The sequence below is a fragment of the Haliaeetus albicilla genome, chromosome 15 (genome assembly GCF_947461875.1).
Source record: "Haliaeetus albicilla chromosome 15, bHalAlb1.1, whole genome shotgun sequence".
In the NCBI taxonomy this organism is placed as follows: Eukaryota; Metazoa; Chordata; class Aves; order Accipitriformes; family Accipitridae; genus Haliaeetus; species Haliaeetus albicilla.
Genome location: NC_091497.1, coordinates 32539059 through 32556405, shown reverse-complemented (window position 1 = coordinate 32556405; position 17347 = coordinate 32539059). Strand labels below are relative to the sequence as shown.

Below are 17347 nucleotides of genomic sequence, written 5' to 3'. Positions count from 1 at the left end.
GGGAAGGATAAAAGCAAGCCAAAGGGAGAGGGAACATGATTTTCTCATGAGATAAAATTAACCATTATAGTTGGTGCAATTCTAGGTAAAAATCAAAATGAAAGCAGAACCAAGAAGTATAAGGGCTGTGGCCACAAAAACGTCTGCGGTCACTACTGCAGGTGTAATTTAGTTCAAGACACCAGACAGTTGAGCCAACAAGACTCATCAATGCTGAAGAAGGGAAGAAGAAAATTAGTAGTGGTGAAATTCAGCCTGGTGAATATGCAGGAGCAGAGCAAAGGATACAGGAGCAGAGCAAAGGATAGAGGAGCAAAGGAAGGAGGCGTCTGTGATGAACCCTGCCAGGCTGAGACCTTGCTGTGAGAGAAGAGCAAAGTCAGGGGCAGAAGACGCGGGGCGGGAGGAAGCAATTCACAACAAACATACCACAAAGAGGGACAGTGGCACGGAGAGACTGCAGACGTGGATCAAAAGAAACCTCAATACAGTTGTATTCTGCTCCAACCATGGCCAAAATCAGGAACTTTCTGCTGCACGGTATCAAAACCAGGTTAATGTTGATCAGGAAAAGGCATCTGTTCTGTGTATCAGCTTAGAGCAAAACTCTTTACAGAGGTACCCTTTTAAAAATGTGTTTTATTGAGCAACATAGTAACTGTACAGTATAATACACAATACCAGTAAGATACAACAAAGTGCTTGGTTTTGTTCTTCACCCTGAATCTTTCCCACCTTTAAGCCAAAATTATCCCTTCTCCTTATCACAGTTTTACATCTTTGTTTAAAAGGCGCCTTGCAAAGCACTGCCCGACACAAGCAGGTCTGATGAACCTTTGACCAGACTTCAGCTCCTGCCTCTGATCTCAGAAGGGGTAACTCAGTCACCCCATGCAAACATCTCCAAACACCGTACACACGCTCCGGACTTCTCGCTTTGATTCAGCCATCCCTGCCTGACCCCTGCTCCGGGCACCCTCATGCTGGGAGCTGAGGTGCTTTCTGGGCCACATCTCCCCGAAAATTCACCTTCCTCTGTCCCACAAGGGCAGCATGGGCACCCCTCAGTCAGGATCCCCTCAGTCAGGACCCCCCCTCAGTCAGGACCCCCCTCAGTCAGGACCTCCCCCCTCAGTCAGGACCCCCCCCTCAGTCAGGACCCCCCCTCAGTCAGGACCCCCTCAGTCAGGACCCCCCCTCAGTCAGGACCCCCCTCAGTCAGGACCTCCCCCCTCAGTCAGGACCCCCCCCTCAGTCAGGATCCCCTCAGTCAGGATCCCCCCTCAGTCAGGACCCCCCTCAGTCAGGACCCCCCCTCAGTCAGGACCCCCTCAGTCAGGATCTCCCTCAGTCAGGACCACCCCTCAGTCAGGACCCCCCTCAGTCAGGACCTCCCCCCTCAGTCAGGACCCACTCAGTCAGGACCCCCCCTCAGTCAGGACCCCCCCTCAGTCAGGATCTCCCTCAGTAGGATCCCCTCAGTCAGGACCCCCCCTCAGTCACAGGCCTCTGGGGGCTCATGAGGGCGGCGGGGGTGGAGCAGCCAGGCGTCCCCCACCCTGCTGTAAGACCACCACAACCCCAAGGAGGATTTGGGGCAGCCGGGGCTGCCGGCTCCCTCTTACCCCCCCCCCCCCCGCCAAACCGGGGCTCCCCACCACAAACAGCCCCCAGCCCTCGGCCACGACGCCTCACAACTCCCGCCGCCAAGCCAAAGGGGCGTGACCGGGGGCGTGGCTATGGGGGGAGTGGGCGGGGCACACGCCGTGGCGCCGGCGGGAGCAGGCGGGTGGCGGGGCGGGGGGGGGCTGCGGCAGCCCGCCCGGCCGGCATCGCCTGTTGCAGCGGCGCGCCTCGCTGGTAATTAGTCTCTAATAATTATAATCAATAGATGATGATGATGATGATTATCGGTGCGGGCGTCCCGGCGGCGGTTCAGCTGGGGGGGGTGTGTGTGACACGAGGGGCTGGTGCCGGTGGGGGGGGGGGGGGGGCGAAGGTGTGTGTTGGGGTGTGGAAGCCTTTAGGGATAACATACATCATCGTGGGGGGCTGGAAACGGGGCTCCGCTGGTTTTGGTTTCACGCTCTGCCCTCCCAGAGCAGCACCCACGGAGGGTGGGTGGGCTGCCTGGGGGGGGGGACCGGGTGTAGATCTGGTGCTTCTTCATGCAAACTGGGTCGAGCTGAGCCAAACCTCTTCGAATTCACGTCGGAAATGTAATTAATTTCAGAAATCGGCCCCGTGCTGCAGTCCCGATTCAAGCAAACCCCGTTTTGAGCAAGCGTGAGAGAAATCTTGCCTGGGTATAAAGTCTGTTGTGAGTGACTTAGAAATGTCGAATAGGGCAGAGAGGAGGGACGGACAGGACAGGGATGGGTGGGATACTGAAGTGAAGGCAGTTTTAGCATCTCTGTTAGCTGAAGATGATCTCATTAGGTTGCATTTAGGGAGTGATGAGTAGTCTGCATCCGTCTTATGTGAACGCTGACCACCCGGCATCGTCTTCTGTGTCAAAAACTGCTTAGCCGATACATTTAATCTTACTATTTATTTTTTAAATTCCTTTTCATCCACAGGGTCCCGCTAAAGACAACTTTTTTATAGCGGTAATAGTTTTGCGAATTTCTGAAGGGCATTTCCTTTGCCTCACTATGGAAATGAAGAAGCTGCTTTGCACGTTGCAGATGACTCTGCTGTTTGTCCCCTGCCTGCAAGGTTAACGTTTCCCTGCCAGGCTGGCAGCAATCAATTTCCCTCCCTTGCCTCCGCTTCTGCTCTTCCTTTGCCCATACTCCACTGCATAAAGTGAGCGGAGTGGGCTGAGGGAAAAATTTGGATCCCTTTCCTCAAAAGAAACTGTGTAAATGAAATTAAAAGTATGGCTGCAAGGTGCATAATAGATGCCAGAGGGGAATTATTTATGTAACATGCCAAAGCATTTACATTTTTTTATGTAATCGTCATTCAAGAATCAATACTGTGCCCAAGTGATTTATTTTATCATGGCCTTTTGTGCTTAGCGGTGCGAGATTCAAAGCAAAGCGAAGAAACACACGTTACGTGCGCGCCGTGTGACGTCGCGAGCTCTCCCCCGTTAGGCTGTAAGCTCGTTTGGGCAGGAGCTCTGGTGTCACCGTCTTTGCGCGGTAGAGACGGTTGCACCTTCACCGCGGTGCGGCTGCCTACTGCATGGTGCTCGGGGCTGGTGGGACACCTCACATCCCACCCCGGCACCCCGTTCTGTGGGAGGCGGAATGGGGGTGTTCATGCCTGCCTTTGGGTTTGGGATTAGGGTACAACCAGGGTGAACACCCAGACCTGGGAGCCCAGACGCACTCCCGAGTCCGCCGGACAGAAGTAGGTGTGTGCACTGAAGATGACACCCTGAGGAAGGCTAGAAGGATACCCCAACATACCAGAATCCTCCTCCTGAAACATTTTGTATGCGTTCATGCCGCTGGCAGCGAAATACTGGGTTGCAGTCTTCCCTTGGAGGTAAATGTGGAATTTAGTGACTGGCAATAGGGATAATCCAACAAATTTTTAATTTTTCTTCACCGGAGCACTGACTTCAGCAGGGTTAGTTGCAGGAGGTAGAAATAAATGGACGCCTGTAATCTTGAAAGCAGACGACATTTATTGCTAAAACACACACATACTTACATATTCTGCAAAGTCATTGTACATGTGCACAAGCATAAAATGTGATTGGTTATATCAACTCTGTACACACGCATAAACATAGGACATAATTGGTTATACCAACTAAAACATGCGAAACTTGTCTCAGTCTAATTGGTCAAGATAAACTGCCGAATTGAGGTTCTTTGTGCCGAGTTCCCTTTACCGTGGAATGCGCACCTGTGTTCTTCTAATTGGCATCTTTCTTTTTTTGTCTTCTTGTTTATTCTGTTCAAGGTCTTCTAAAGGCGTCTGGAATGCTCTTGCGACCGTTAGCTAAATATGCGTTAGTAGTTTCACCAAGATGGACTAAGCCAAGCGTTTGGCAGGTGGGACGTGGGGTCGACCCGGGTACAGAGATGATGGTATTGCGCTTGGGCTTGGTGGGGTCCCTTTTCGGCAGGTCCCCGCTGGCGGGGAGGGCAGGGGATGCCTTCCCTGCCGTGCCATCTCCTGGCTCTGCAGCGGTGTCCGTATGTCCATATGGACCAGTGCTAGGTAGTATGGGGACCCCAGACTGAAAACCCTACGCGGCACATACTGGAGTGTGATTTAGGCTTCCTCTCCCGAGGAAGTTTCGTACCTTGTATTCTGCGGGCGGGATGAAATTTTGCTCTTTTAGGGGCGCCTGGCAAAACTTCTCCAAGCTTCAGTGGGATTGGGTTTTTCCTTCTCTTAGATGAAAGGACTAAGGTGGCCTTTGTGTTTGCAAGATCAAGGCCTATCTTTTTTTTGTTTCAGCATAAAAGACGGTTACAAGAGCTGTGCTTAAAACACTATCTCAAAGGCTTGCGTGAATTTTCCCTGGTGAGGAAAGAGGAAACTGGGAAATGGCGAGGCAACTGGGAAGTTCTCAGTGTTAATTCTTCCATTTTCTGTTCCAGACCCTTCCCACGGCGATGGCAGGGGCCGTGACGGCAGCTGGGTGGTGGCACAGCCGTCCGGGTGGGTGTCTGGAGGGACTGTGGCCGGCATCCCCAGCAGTGTCTGGCACTGATGGCCATTGGCGATCTGTCTTGGGTGACTGGTTGGATGGCCCTTCCATCCACTGCTTCCAAAATGATCCCCTCTCTTCCATTAACAATTGTTAAGACGTACTAATTGTGCGTGAGAAGGTCAGCAGCGGTGGCAGCCCAGTAACGGAGGATGCTGTAAAAGTTATTCCTGAGTTAGAAAACAAGATGAAACTCGGATGAAACTCCGTTTCCCACACCACCACATCACGCGGTGCTTCCTCACCGTTAACGCTTTCTCTCCCGCATCCCATCGCTGTCTCCCTGGCAGACCTGCAATTCCTGAATTTTCCCACGTGCAACGCATGCTTCGGGTAGCCCTTGCTATAAAATAAGTCCTCAGAAAACTCATACCCTCTGATCATCCATGCAAAATCAGAGAAAGGAGCAGCGAGGAGCCATGGGCAGGGTTGTGTTGGGAGCACGTGCCGGGAGATCAAGAGGAGGAACTCGTGCTCCTCTGCATGCACCTGTGTAACCTGTACTATTGCTAAATAACCAGACTTATTTATGTATTTATTTATTTTACAGACAGTCTTTAGGTTTTTCTCATGAAAATACAATCATTCATCAGAAATTTTGTTCTCTTCCTTGTTGTTAGAGAATCCACATTTCAGTTCTGAGGGCTGGATGAAATAAGTACCAATTGTAACAGTGTGGGTTACCAAAATGGAATGATTTTCGTCAAGAAGAAGCTAGGACCATGCTGCTAGTCCTTCTGCTGACCTTTAGTGTTGGCCACGTAGGGAGCACACAAGTGGAAAATTCACAAATTGGTAATAGCATTACAAGGTGGGCTTGAGGGATGGATTTCTAAATTGATGGTGGACTCTGCAAAGAAAACATCTGCTTCTTTTCTCTCAGTATTTTGTTTTTCTCAGGCTCGCCCTGTGCTGCCTGTGGGCAGAGACCCTCTGGAGAGTGCCCGAGCGAGCCCCCGACCCAGCCAGCTCTCGGGAGTCCTGGAGTTGGTCCTGCTGCATGCAGGCTTGGGAGCTTGAGTCAGATGCTCAGTGTTTAGGGAGGGGAATACTCCCCGTGATCATCCTTATACTTCTTTTTTTTTTAGGGTTTTATTCTGAATCAATATTTAACATATTTCCCTATTTTAAAATTTATTTCTCTTTTTTGGTTTTCATTATTGAACCTTCAATATTTACTCTTCCTTTCCTGTTGTGATGTTTTAGCACTAGTAGACCTTTATTAGATTGTGAACGTACGGCCTTGACTATTACTGTTTCAGGAAGCCACTGAAGTTGTTTTGTAGGGTTTTTTCTTTAAAGCAAATCTCAGAAGAAGGTCAACACATTTCATTTTGCTCTTGCAAGCCCTTATCCTGCAGAAAGTGGACTGTTTTAGCTGGGAACATTCATACGTATGAGCTAAGTAAGCATGTATGCTTTTATGCGAGAAAAGTTTCCTTCCTTGTAGCATTGCATTTTAATGTAACCCACTGAGCGTGAGATTTGGGTAATGAACTCCAGGGGTCCCTTCCAACCAACAAACATATCCACGGTCCTTTCTTCTCAGCCTGTTTAAACTGAGTACTACAGGATGGAAAAATGTGGTTAAAACACTAGTGTCAAAGTATTTGGGACAGCAGAGTGGCAGCATGTGCCTTTCACATCACACTTAAATCAGCGAGTCCCAAAGTTTTTTGGGAAAGGAGGTCAGCATCATACTGAAATTGATTTCCCAAAAGATAAAGCACTGCAAAACTGCAGTAAAAAAAATATTTGTTTGAGAGACCTGAATATTTTACAAAATGTTTTTGTTCCTTTAAGCAGAAATAGCCATATTTCTTATCAAAGTGGAATTTCTTTCCTCATTACAGTTCCTGTCACCATGCTGTTATGTTGCCTAACTTTAAAATGAAAGCAGTTTTTTTAACTTCTTACAAATGCTTGTTGCTATGTTGGGATTGAATTGCTTATCCCTCTCAGGGTGGAAAAAAAATACAAAAAATGTTTCATTTTCTTGTGTGTACTTGTAAAAGGGAGCCAGTGTGCTGGGTAAGAGTGGAATTGAGTCAAAAAACAAATCTGAAAAAAAAAAAAGCCAGAGTTACTGCTTCTTTTTTTTTTATAACAGTTTTATATGGTCATCATGTTACATAACAAGGAAAAATACAAACCCCAGTGTCTGCTCCTAAGCAGAAGTCTCAAGTTGAATCACTGAAGACATACCTAAAAATAGTATCTTTAGAAACAACTTATTTGTTTCATGATTATATAAAGATACATGGGAACGTTCTCTAGTTTTTATATAAAACAAGTTTCTGAATGATTGACTCCAGGAAGTTGTCAATATAATTTTTCTTCTATTGCTTATGGGAAGAACTCAAAAGATGATATTTCAGGGTATCTTACAGACAAATGCTTCTTTGCATTTACAAGAAAATAAATAATTTATGCCATATATCAAAATCTCTTTACAATCTATACTACTTTTACCCTAGTTTTAAATTTGAAAGCGTCTGTCTTCCTAAGCGTCAGCAAACTTTTCTAGCATTTATGCCCTGTTGTTTTGTATACAGTCCTTGCTTGCCTGACATTCTGCAAAGAGAAATACGAAAATCAGTTTGTGAGATTTTTATCACGAAGTATTGGTAATAAACTCTTGAAAATGTAACTGGCTCCTATTAGTTACCTTTGGCAGACTATTTTTCTCTTCTTCCCCTCCCCATATGTTTGCAGTCTTTATGTACAGGCAGGTGTCATGACTTTGCTCCTCATTTTTTTCACCTGTGTATCCAGGCCAGAGTCTTCAAAATAAAACTAAGATTTCAGATTACCCAGTTTAAGACATGAAAAAAATAGAGCAGTCTCTGGAAAGTGCTGAGCAGCTACTGTCAGAAAGCTGTACCGTACTCCTTAAGGACCCAGGGCAGAGGACGCGTCCAGGCTTTCTGGAAGACCTGCAGACTAGAAGTTTGTGGAAGTCCTCGGGTTCTGGAAGTTCCGCTCAGGGTTAGAGAAGACAGCAAAGACCACACAACATAAGTGGAAATAGCCTGAATTATGTTTTGCAGGCAGAGTGAGGTCATTTCCATGTTTTTGCAGGCAGAGTGAGGTCATTTGCATGTTAGTGACTTGATCAGCTTGGCTTTAATGACCAAAGTTAATCAGAGCTGTGATTAACACAGGAAGTGTGAGCAGGGACACGCAGTGAGCAACCATGTCAGAACATTTGTATTTGCCTATGAATTAAAATGAAGTAGTTTATGCATTCTTTAAAAAACCCTTAGTTTCTCCTGACAGCTTTATTTTAAAATACCCACCTCTCCATTTCTTCCTGAGCATGCTTTACCATCAGCTTCGACTCTGCTCATCAGGGGGGTCCTCGCCGACGGCTCTGTTGTAAGGCTGGGCAGAGTAACTCCTAGCTTGGATGAGCTACCCTTGCTAAAAAGACCAAGAATCGAAGGAAAGCATCCTCCTCACCAGGTACCCAAAGCGAACTGCCTTGCCAAGCTGGCTGGTGGGGTTGCCCCCCGTAAAGAAGCCATCTCTGAGTGTGGGAACAGGATCCCCTATACCTGGTGGGAGAGACCTGTGGTGCCATCAAGTGATAAGCCCAGTGATAAGTGATGCTGCCCGCAGAGTGGTGTGGTAATAACATAGACATCACACAGATAGATGATGCGAGGGGACACTGGGGCAAAGAAACACTGTGCTACTTGCTCCCTACCTGATGAGGTGGGGTCATCGGCCGCTGAAGGTCTCCCACGCTCATGAGAGCGTGTTTCTTGGAACTAAAACCAACCATAAACTCTTCAGAAAGAAACTGTCTTCGAATATTCATGTCAGTAGGAAGCCTCATATTTGCAAAAGTTGTTGGTTTTTAGGTAGTACCGGAGGTGTTGGTATGCACAGGGTATTTGGGACAAATAATTTAAAAAAAAAAAAAAAAAGTCCTGCAAAGAGAAGATAATGTTTTGCACATTTTGCCTCTTGGTGATGGTAAATGTTTTACAGGATGAGGCAGTAATCAGTGTCTTTACTCTTGTATTGCAAAGACAGTTCTTATATTGTCGGTTTGCCTGAGAGAGATTGCTAGGTCCAAAAAGAGATAGCAAAGGAGAGAGACTTCCCAGAAAATGAGAAAGGGATTTATAGTCAATCAGGGAAAGAAAATGTCCTTGTGAAAGATCCTTTAGACCCACCTTCAATCTCCTGTAACAGGATAACTGACACATTTTACATCTGATTTCTAGTTTCAGAATGAATCAGAATATTTGTTAATCAATTTTCTTTAACAAATACCACCCTTCCCCTGCCTTCTATTAATTTTGGGTGTTCGTTCAGTTGAAAAGGCAGTACAGTCTTAATGCTGTGATACACCAGTGAGCCCCCATATTTTTGTGTGGATGCTACACACATAGATGGGAAACCAATTTTTCAAGTCAATTCAAAAGCAGCCCTCAGGTCAGGATTGCCATTTTACACTGATTTTCAGATAACCCCTTTTGGCTGCCCTTGATGCAAAGCTGCGAGTGTCCAAGCATTTGCCTTTGCCTGCAGTTCTCATTTGCATCCCAATATCCAGACTTCATCAACATCTACTTTCAGAATTACATGCCCCACGTAGACGAGCAGAAAGTCAGAAGGGGAAGGACTGTCCAATGGTTAGACCACTATTTCAAACCGTGGGAGTGCTCTCTCTGATATACATATATATATTAAAAATATGACTTTTTTAAAATAAGAGAAGTAGAATACATTAGTCAGCGGCATGCTACCGGCATTTGAGCTAGCTTCTTTAAGCAAACTCGGTTATTTCTGCACTACTCTGCCTTCAGTGTCTACATGCCCTTAGTTAAACGGGTTTGTGCAACCAGTGGTAACCAGAAATCCTAGCAGCTGCAAGAGAGGTATCCCCTTAGGCTGTGACCACCATGTATCTGCCATGTATTTATCCTCTCATTCCTCCTCCCGGAGCCTTTCTTGGGGTCAGATTTGAGGACTCTCCTGTGTTGGCCCAGGTGCACAGAACCCATACAGTGGTGTGTCCCAGAAATTTTGGACAGAAACACACAGCCTTTGCTTAAACGGTGACTTATTTTGCAAGGGCGGGTAGGAAGACCGGCTGAAAAGGCGGCCTTTAGTAAAAGCTGGGGTTTGTGGCTGCAGATACCTGTGTGCTGGGAAGGAAGGGAGACCACGACGCTTTGCGGGGAGGCTGCAGAGCAACTGGTGCACAGGATCTTAGTAAATGCACAGTAATTTCTCTCCTTCATGAGTCAACATCTCTTTGCATTCATTGCTGGAACATACCCTTGGGCATGGAGTAGCTGGAGCATCATAGTTCACATGCCAAATGCACCTGGCAAAGGTGTCCCTGAGCTTTAAGTAGAGAAAGCCCACAGTACTTAAATCTCACTGGGATGTGGAAATACACTTATTTTTAAAATGAAAGCTAACAGCTCTTCAGCCAGGGAGGAAACAGAGATTACAACATACATAGCTGAAACTACTGAGGAAATGTAAACAGGCTGAACTAAACCTAGTCTTTGCAAAGGCACCTGCGAACCCTCTTGTTTAAATGTGATTTGCAAGTCAGAGCCTGCAGCACGCAGTTGAGGATGCACGTACAGTATCAGCATGCTGCACAGGAGCATGATGGGTCTTACTTCTTTGTGAAATGAATCAGGAGAAGATTGGTTTGTAAGGAGTCGTTGCAGGCTGTCAGAGCTGTTTTTTCTTCCGTTTTTTCTTCCTCTTCCATTTGCAGTTGCAGGAACAGCTCAGAGAGCTGCAGAGGAGGGAGAGGGACCAGGCAAACTGGTGGGATTTTCTTCAGTGTGAGATCTTTGGCTGTGCTATGGTTGGGCTGTCCAGTGTTTCTGACAGCTAAAACGGATACAGCTGTGAAGAGCTGAAGAACATATTTTGTTACACCCAAAACTTAGATACTTTCCAGACTAATGCTTAGAGAAGGATTTAGAGATACTGTCATGTAGGAAACTCATTGCTGCTCATGTGAAGCTCATAACTCACCAGGTGGGAAAAGGCAAGGAAATGCTTGAAGGAGCATTAAACCAGCCAAAGCAAGTTTAACCAGCAGGCAGAGTGCTCCTGCCACTCTTGGCACTGAACCATCTTTCCCTTGAGCTATTTGGTGGTTTGTGCTAATCTTTTATCTCAGTCTCATTCCACCTCTCCTGGGTGCCTGTCCTTTGGCCCTAGCTAGCCAAGGGGATTGAAACAAAAACTGAAGATGCCCTTGCTTTCTTTACCCTCCACCCTTTGCAGCTCTCTGATGGTGGTAGAGCAAACCATCTGTTATATCTGGTTTCTCTTACCTCCCTCTCTGTCTTATCTGGGAGAGTGCAAACCCTTGGGGGAAGCTTTCTTTTGTGTCCTCTTCGTTCCTGGAACCACAGTGTCCAGAGGCTCCAGGAGCTCTTGTAGAAACCAGCTCCAGGAACAAAGGAGACACAAAAATGCAAAGGGAAAAAAAGCTGAGCACCCAGAAGCATCCTGGAAGCAAAATTCCTGGCTGCATTACCCATTCCTTTATGCCAGCTTGAGGTGCCGAGGAGGATGGTTTCTGGCCAGCACTTCACAGTGCCTGAGGCCATTTTCATCCTCGAGCAGTAACACGGCTCATTGTACCTGGTCCTGAGTTTTGGAGTGGACTCCATGGCCAGTCCGTGCATGTTATCCAAGGCAGCGCTTGCCAGGCGCGTCTTTGCCACCAGCTTCGGTGGGAACATGCCCGGCAGAACGGGACCAGCAACCCCAGGGTGGATGTGTAGATACTCTTGCCTGTGGAGATCTGCAGAGGACTTACACTGCAGACTCACTTTGGCTTGGTCCTCGCACCCGTGGAGCACGCAAACTCGCCGCACCGAGAAATCCTACTGCTCGGGTGGTATTCCTGGCACCCACCCCTCCTCCATGTGCCTTCATTTAACCCGTGTGGGGTCTGCAGAGGAGACCGAGGCAGAAAATAAGCTTCCATGAATGGTTCATGCTTCGGTTGTCCATACCGGCCAGTTGCCCGCTTCCAGGTCACGACATAAGCTGGCCAGTGGTATCATCTGCAGAGGTTTCCTTCATCTTGAATGTGTTCGGGGGTCTATCTCCCCGCTGTTTGGGAACAGCTGAGCTCAGAGGTGATGGAGTTCACCATTCGTTGCATGAGGCACTGATAAATATCCGAGAAGGGGCTAAACGGATCTGCCCAAGATCATCTCCAAAGCTGTCCCGCTCATCGGCTCAGCTGTACAATGGGGGATGGAAACTGGGCAGCAAAGCCAGCTGAGAGCAGGACTAGTGACACTGTCCCTTTTGGGATGGTTTAGGGGACGGGTTGTATGCTCTTGCTCCCTACAGGTCAGTGAGTGCCTGGGAAAATGGACCTCACTGTTGACTTGGGGGTGAGCTGCAAGGATGCCGTGGCCTGGGCATTTATTTAGTGGGATGCAGAGCTGAATACGGCCAAACACTATTGCTCCTTGGGCTGTTTATGCAGGGGATTTCTGGGCAGCTGCCTGGAAGAGTTTGTTCTTTTTCCATGATCTGTGAGAGCAAAGAGGGCACTTGCTGGGATTACTGGTGTGTGTCACTTGGATAGCACAGGGCTTGTCTCCTGGCTCTGCCCTGTGGAAGACCTCGGTTTCTAAATTCCTGACACCGCTGACAAACACACACACAAGATCAATACAGTTGTGGAGTTTTCATTTGCTATCGAGTTTTTTAACATTCCAGTTTCCCCTGTGCCTCTTGCGTGCTGTGTCAAAAGAGCAGTTAATGTTTGTTTCAAGTTTATCTGTCTTTTAGATAACACTCAAGAGCTTATGTTTCACGCTCCTTTTCAAGAACAATTGTTTAGGGGCTCTTTTGCGTCTTCTGGCATTTGAAAACACACCTGATGACTTTGCCTCATTAGCTTTCGGTGTGCATTGGCCACAGCAGCACAGAAAATGGAGCAGCTAAGTGAGGATGCAGAGATGAGAAACTCCTCTGCTTGTCTGAGGATGTGCTCTGCCCCTTTCCTAGCAGTGCAGGCAGCTCCTGTATGATACCCACTGCTACCAACACAAGCAGCATCAGTGTGAGCAGACTCATGCCACCTGATACGTATCTGACGCTTCACACTCGGTACTTGCTTTTGAGCGGCGGATCTTCCATCTCTCTGTGTTCCCTCAAAGGTCTTTCACTTTAAGCAGTCAGTAAAATTGAAGTCTAGTTTTCTCTTTTATAACATGTGCCTTCTGTATGACTGCTAACTTAACTACTATCCCAACATAGAGGGTCTTCCTGACCATATTTTAGCCAGGTGCTAAATATGTTGTTTGCTAAAACTTGTCCAGGCTGCTGCCTCAAACTTTTTCTCAGTTGTGCAAAGCCTCGCAATCTTGGCCACCGTTACAGTCAAAGCCTGGCTACTGCTTTATATAGACTTCTAGAATAAGAACATGTCTTTGGATGAATACCCTTCAATTGCCTTGCAGAGTGTATCCACATCTCTTCAATCTTATCTCAGCTGAGCTTCCCAGAGGTATCAATGCCAACCATGAGGCCAGGAAACTGTTTGACCAGCAAGATGAAAAAAAAAAAACCACCAAACAAGGAAAAGCTTGGTTTTGCTTATTTGGGATAAGCAAAGCTGATACTGAAAACACAAAGGAATCATAACTGGGTGGGGGGGGGGCTTGGGCTGAATCAGAATTACAGCTAAGACCAGCTGTAATCTGTGTTCACGATTGCTAGCAGGCAGAGAGGGGCAGAAATTTCTCCCCCTTCCCAAGCTTTTTCCCCTCATATTTGTTAGTTTATATGTGTCATGGAAGGGATTCATCCCAAATACAAGCTCTGACTCAAAAGTTTTCTTAATCAGCATGTAAAAACATTACTGTGACTAGATTTGTCTGGAAAGAGGGTGGCCTTGTACACATTCCTTTTCCAGAAATCAAGATGCACCAGGTAAGATTTTGTTGGATTCAGGACCTTTGCAGAAAGCCTGACCTCAGATACCTCCTATGTTTAATTTCAATACCAATGCCTCCATCAAAAAGCCCCCACCCAATCTTTATTTGTCTTCTTGCAGCTTCAGTCACTGCAGTGTTGTCCGAAAAGCGGATTTGTTTACCCGATGTGCAAGCCAATAACACAGAGGGTCGAGGTATTTTCAAATTTGTTTCATTGATGTGCATGAATGGGTGCCTGTCTCAAGACAGCACACCCTTGTCTTAAAAATTCCCACAGTTATATACTTAAGTGATACATATTCATTATTATTTCCCTTAATAATGGTTCTTCTTTCTTCGCTTCTCATGTAAATTAGCGCGCAGACTCTGTCTTCTTCTTTCATTGTCTTCTTTCGAGCAGGTGGTATCATTTGAGTAGGTGGTCAATGAGTCGGTGGTTGCGATCTCCCCCTGTAGGAATTACCTTTTACCTACTTCTTACTCTGTCTTGGCAGTTCCAAGCTGTTCTTTGAAGTTTGTTGATCAGACCACTATCTCTTAGCTTTTCTGACATAAACATAAAGCCCCATTGTCTAACAGTTAGTTCCTAAACCCTAAATCATGCCTAGTTATTGTTTCCCCATTTTAAATATTAACTGATGCGGGCTGTGCACAGGACTTTAGCAGCTCCCCGGTTATTTCAACCATATTATACGTATTAATTGATAACAGCAGGACGTGTTCCTTCTGAGCGAAAGGCTGTCACCCAGGGCAGTGCACAGTCAGCCTAGCTCCGGCTTTCATCCTTCACCCGCGGGAGGGTTTGCAGGGCTGGCTCCACAAACACAACTGCAGCAAGGCTGGAAACGAAACCCCCTCCATTTGGGCATTCGATCTCCAGATTATGTACTGAGATTTTGGGGGTTTTTTGGATGTGCTGTAGAAACACAGCAAGTTCCTCCTGGGGGAAGCAAACTTCCCCTCCTAACAGGGAACTAGTAACTGCTTGTATGGGTTTCTGAGCAGCAGAATTTCGGGCCAGTGACCCCCCAGGCTTGGAAAATGCAGGCAGGAGGCTGCAAAAAAGAAGTGGGGCTTCTGAGATATATACCCTTAGAAATATTAGGAAGAACGCTGGTAGAAGAGCACCACGTGAGAGCAAGCGAGCAGAAACTGCTAGAGTCGAGTCGGGGAGTGAGGAAATGGCAAGAGGTAGAGGGAGAAGGGGAAAGAAATAGAGAAAATGTGCAAAGGGAAAATGAGAGAATAAAGGGAAATGTGCCAAAAAAAGAGGAAGAGATACAGGAATATTGCTTTTAAAGACGCTGAGTGAAAAAAAAAAGAAAAATAAGCTAAAAGCAAAGCAGACAGCCTAGGGGGTTAAAATTTCCAACATTTAAAAACATAAAATCAAATCATAATGATAGTGTATTCAAGAAGGTACGTATGCAAGTGAGCCTGCGTGCACATGACATTTTGTCCAGTCCTGCAGGTGTTTGTGTGCAGATTTCCATCTGGAGCCAAAGGAAACTGAATTATTCTTTTCTTGGCATAAAGCTGCCTGTGGAGAACTTGTTCGGGAGAGCAGCTTCAGTTATAATCATTGGGTTTATGTCCTGCCGTCGCATCAGTTTGCAGCAGAAGACAGGTACTTGAAATTCTGGTGGTGGGATGGCGGTGCCTGGGTTCCCAGTAGAAGTGCTTTATCTTTGCTGTGATGGCCGCCCCAGGCATGCGGCGAGCCCTGCACCCACGTAGCAGGCAGGGGAGGGGGTCTGGGGAAGCCCATTTTGCTACCGTACCACAGCCACCTATGCTTCACTCGCCAAAAATTGAATTAGATGGGGGCTGTGTCACAGATAAATGAGAAGGCTGGTTAACTATGAGACGGCTTTTGCCAGATCCAGATTCTCAGAAATCGTGACTTTGTTTCCTCTCAGCTTTGCAAAAACAGCTGTTATCATAATTATAATTAAAATATTTTTTCCACCTGCTTCTCCATGCTTTTTACTCCTGTAAGCCTCTGGCCAGCTGAGCCACCAAAGTCACGTTTTCATACTTTTCCCCCCATCACAAAGATGAAAAAACCCCAGAACAGCAAGGAAACAGATTTTGGGCCGAGTCAGGGTCTAACCAAGACTCTGGTTTTCCTAAGAGTGCAAAAAAACCCACGAGAGCCAGTATTGTTGCAACAGCCTCTGCAAACGACACTTCTAGACCCGTATCCTTCTGGAAACGGGTTTATCAGCTGGGTCTGATAAAGTGCCGGTCTCTTTTGGAGATGCGGGATTCGGGCACTTTCCCGGGAGAGGCAGGGGCACGCACTCTCCTCCTGCTGCGGTCGGACGCGGGGGCTGGCCGCTCGGTCAGTTAACAGTGGCCAGGCTTTTCCAACCTCTTCTTCTCTCTCCCCCACCAAGTAAAACCTAAGATTAGCTCATGTACCGTTATCAATATTTCACTAGTACTCCCCGTTGCAGCAAATGGATGGTTCTGCTCAATAATTCATGGCTGGGTGTAGCCTATTAAATTTGTAGCGGGGTGTACGCTTTCCTGTTATTTATTTATCATTGCTTTCATTTTATGGCTTTTTTTTTCCCCCTGCTATTTCATTTTTCACTTGCTTAAATGCCTCTCCTTCAAAGTTCAGACTGCTTGCAGGAAATTAATCTTGTTCCTTGTGCCTTTTAAGTAAGGCTAAGCTCTTACTCCGAGGGCCTGGGCCATAAGGAAAACTTTCAGACAACGCTCAGTCACTTCGGTGCGGGAGATTTCTTTGAAGCAAATGACTTTGGGAATTGGGTACCAAGTCTGACAGCCCGAAGTTCAGCCGTGGCCTCAGAGCTATCTGCTTTTTGTTTCACGGGCACGTTCGGCTACTTCTGCTGAGGGAACAACCTTCTCCAAGACCAGAGGTTGATCGTTGCCCCATCTCCTCCTCTGCCAAGCCGGCACTGTTCTCTCCCAGGCCCCTGCACGGATATTTTGGGGAGTGTAAATCTTTCTAGGCTGGTTGCAGGTTGTACCCCCTGCTTAGGAGCAATCTTTTGCTTTGCTTTGTGGAAGCAGTCTACCTGTAGCTTATTTGATCTTCGTGGCTCATCTCAATTCCTAAATAAGACAGCTTGGCAGTGAAACCGAAATGAAGATTTCCTCAGAAGTCTCTCAGACAGGTTTTCAGAGGTAGGGGTTTGGAAACCAAAAGCTGCACGAGCATGTAAGGTGATAAACCAGTCTCCCGGCCTAGGATTAACAGGACATTTACCCTCCCGGTCGTTCCTGTGCCCAGCTCCAGGGGGAAAGGGTGAGGTTTGGAGAGCCACTGCTTCTGAGAACGACCCCACCAAACCTTTTCGGTACGAGAGGACTTCTTTCTACATTCCTCTGTCTCCAGACGTGTCAGTGGACAAGCCCAGGTGTCCCTCCTTGCCCAAGGGCAAACGCCTTGCTGCTGATTCACGCTCTGCGGTACGGCAGGGGTTTCCCGCCATTTTCCTCACACCTGTGGAGGCACTGGGCCATCACCCTCCACGCTACCTTCTCCCTCCTCCTCTGGCTCCACATGGCAGAGGTGCCAGGAATTGCCGGTACGAGAGGGTCCACGGGGGTCAGTGGGTGCTGGCGTGGGGGGCAGTGGGGGCATGGGGGTTGGAGATGGTGTGTTTTGGGGAGGGAGAGCATGGTGGCAGGGTCCAGGTGGAGGTGAAGCCCTGCGGGGGTGGGTCTGCCCCAC

General features: G+C 47.3%; 1 protein-coding gene across 1 annotated transcript in view; it reads left to right on the top strand.

Annotated features, from left to right (window-relative positions):
• Nucleotides 1-1758: 1758 nt before the first annotated feature.
• LCP1 (lymphocyte cytosolic protein 1) overlaps nt 1759-17347 on the top strand; it is a 50247-nt gene continuing 34658 nt past the window's right edge. The window contains exon 1 of the mRNA XM_069802682.1: nt 1759-1860. The gene's annotated coding sequence lies outside the window, so the exon portion shown is untranslated. The remainder of the gene's footprint in view (nt 1861-17347) is intronic.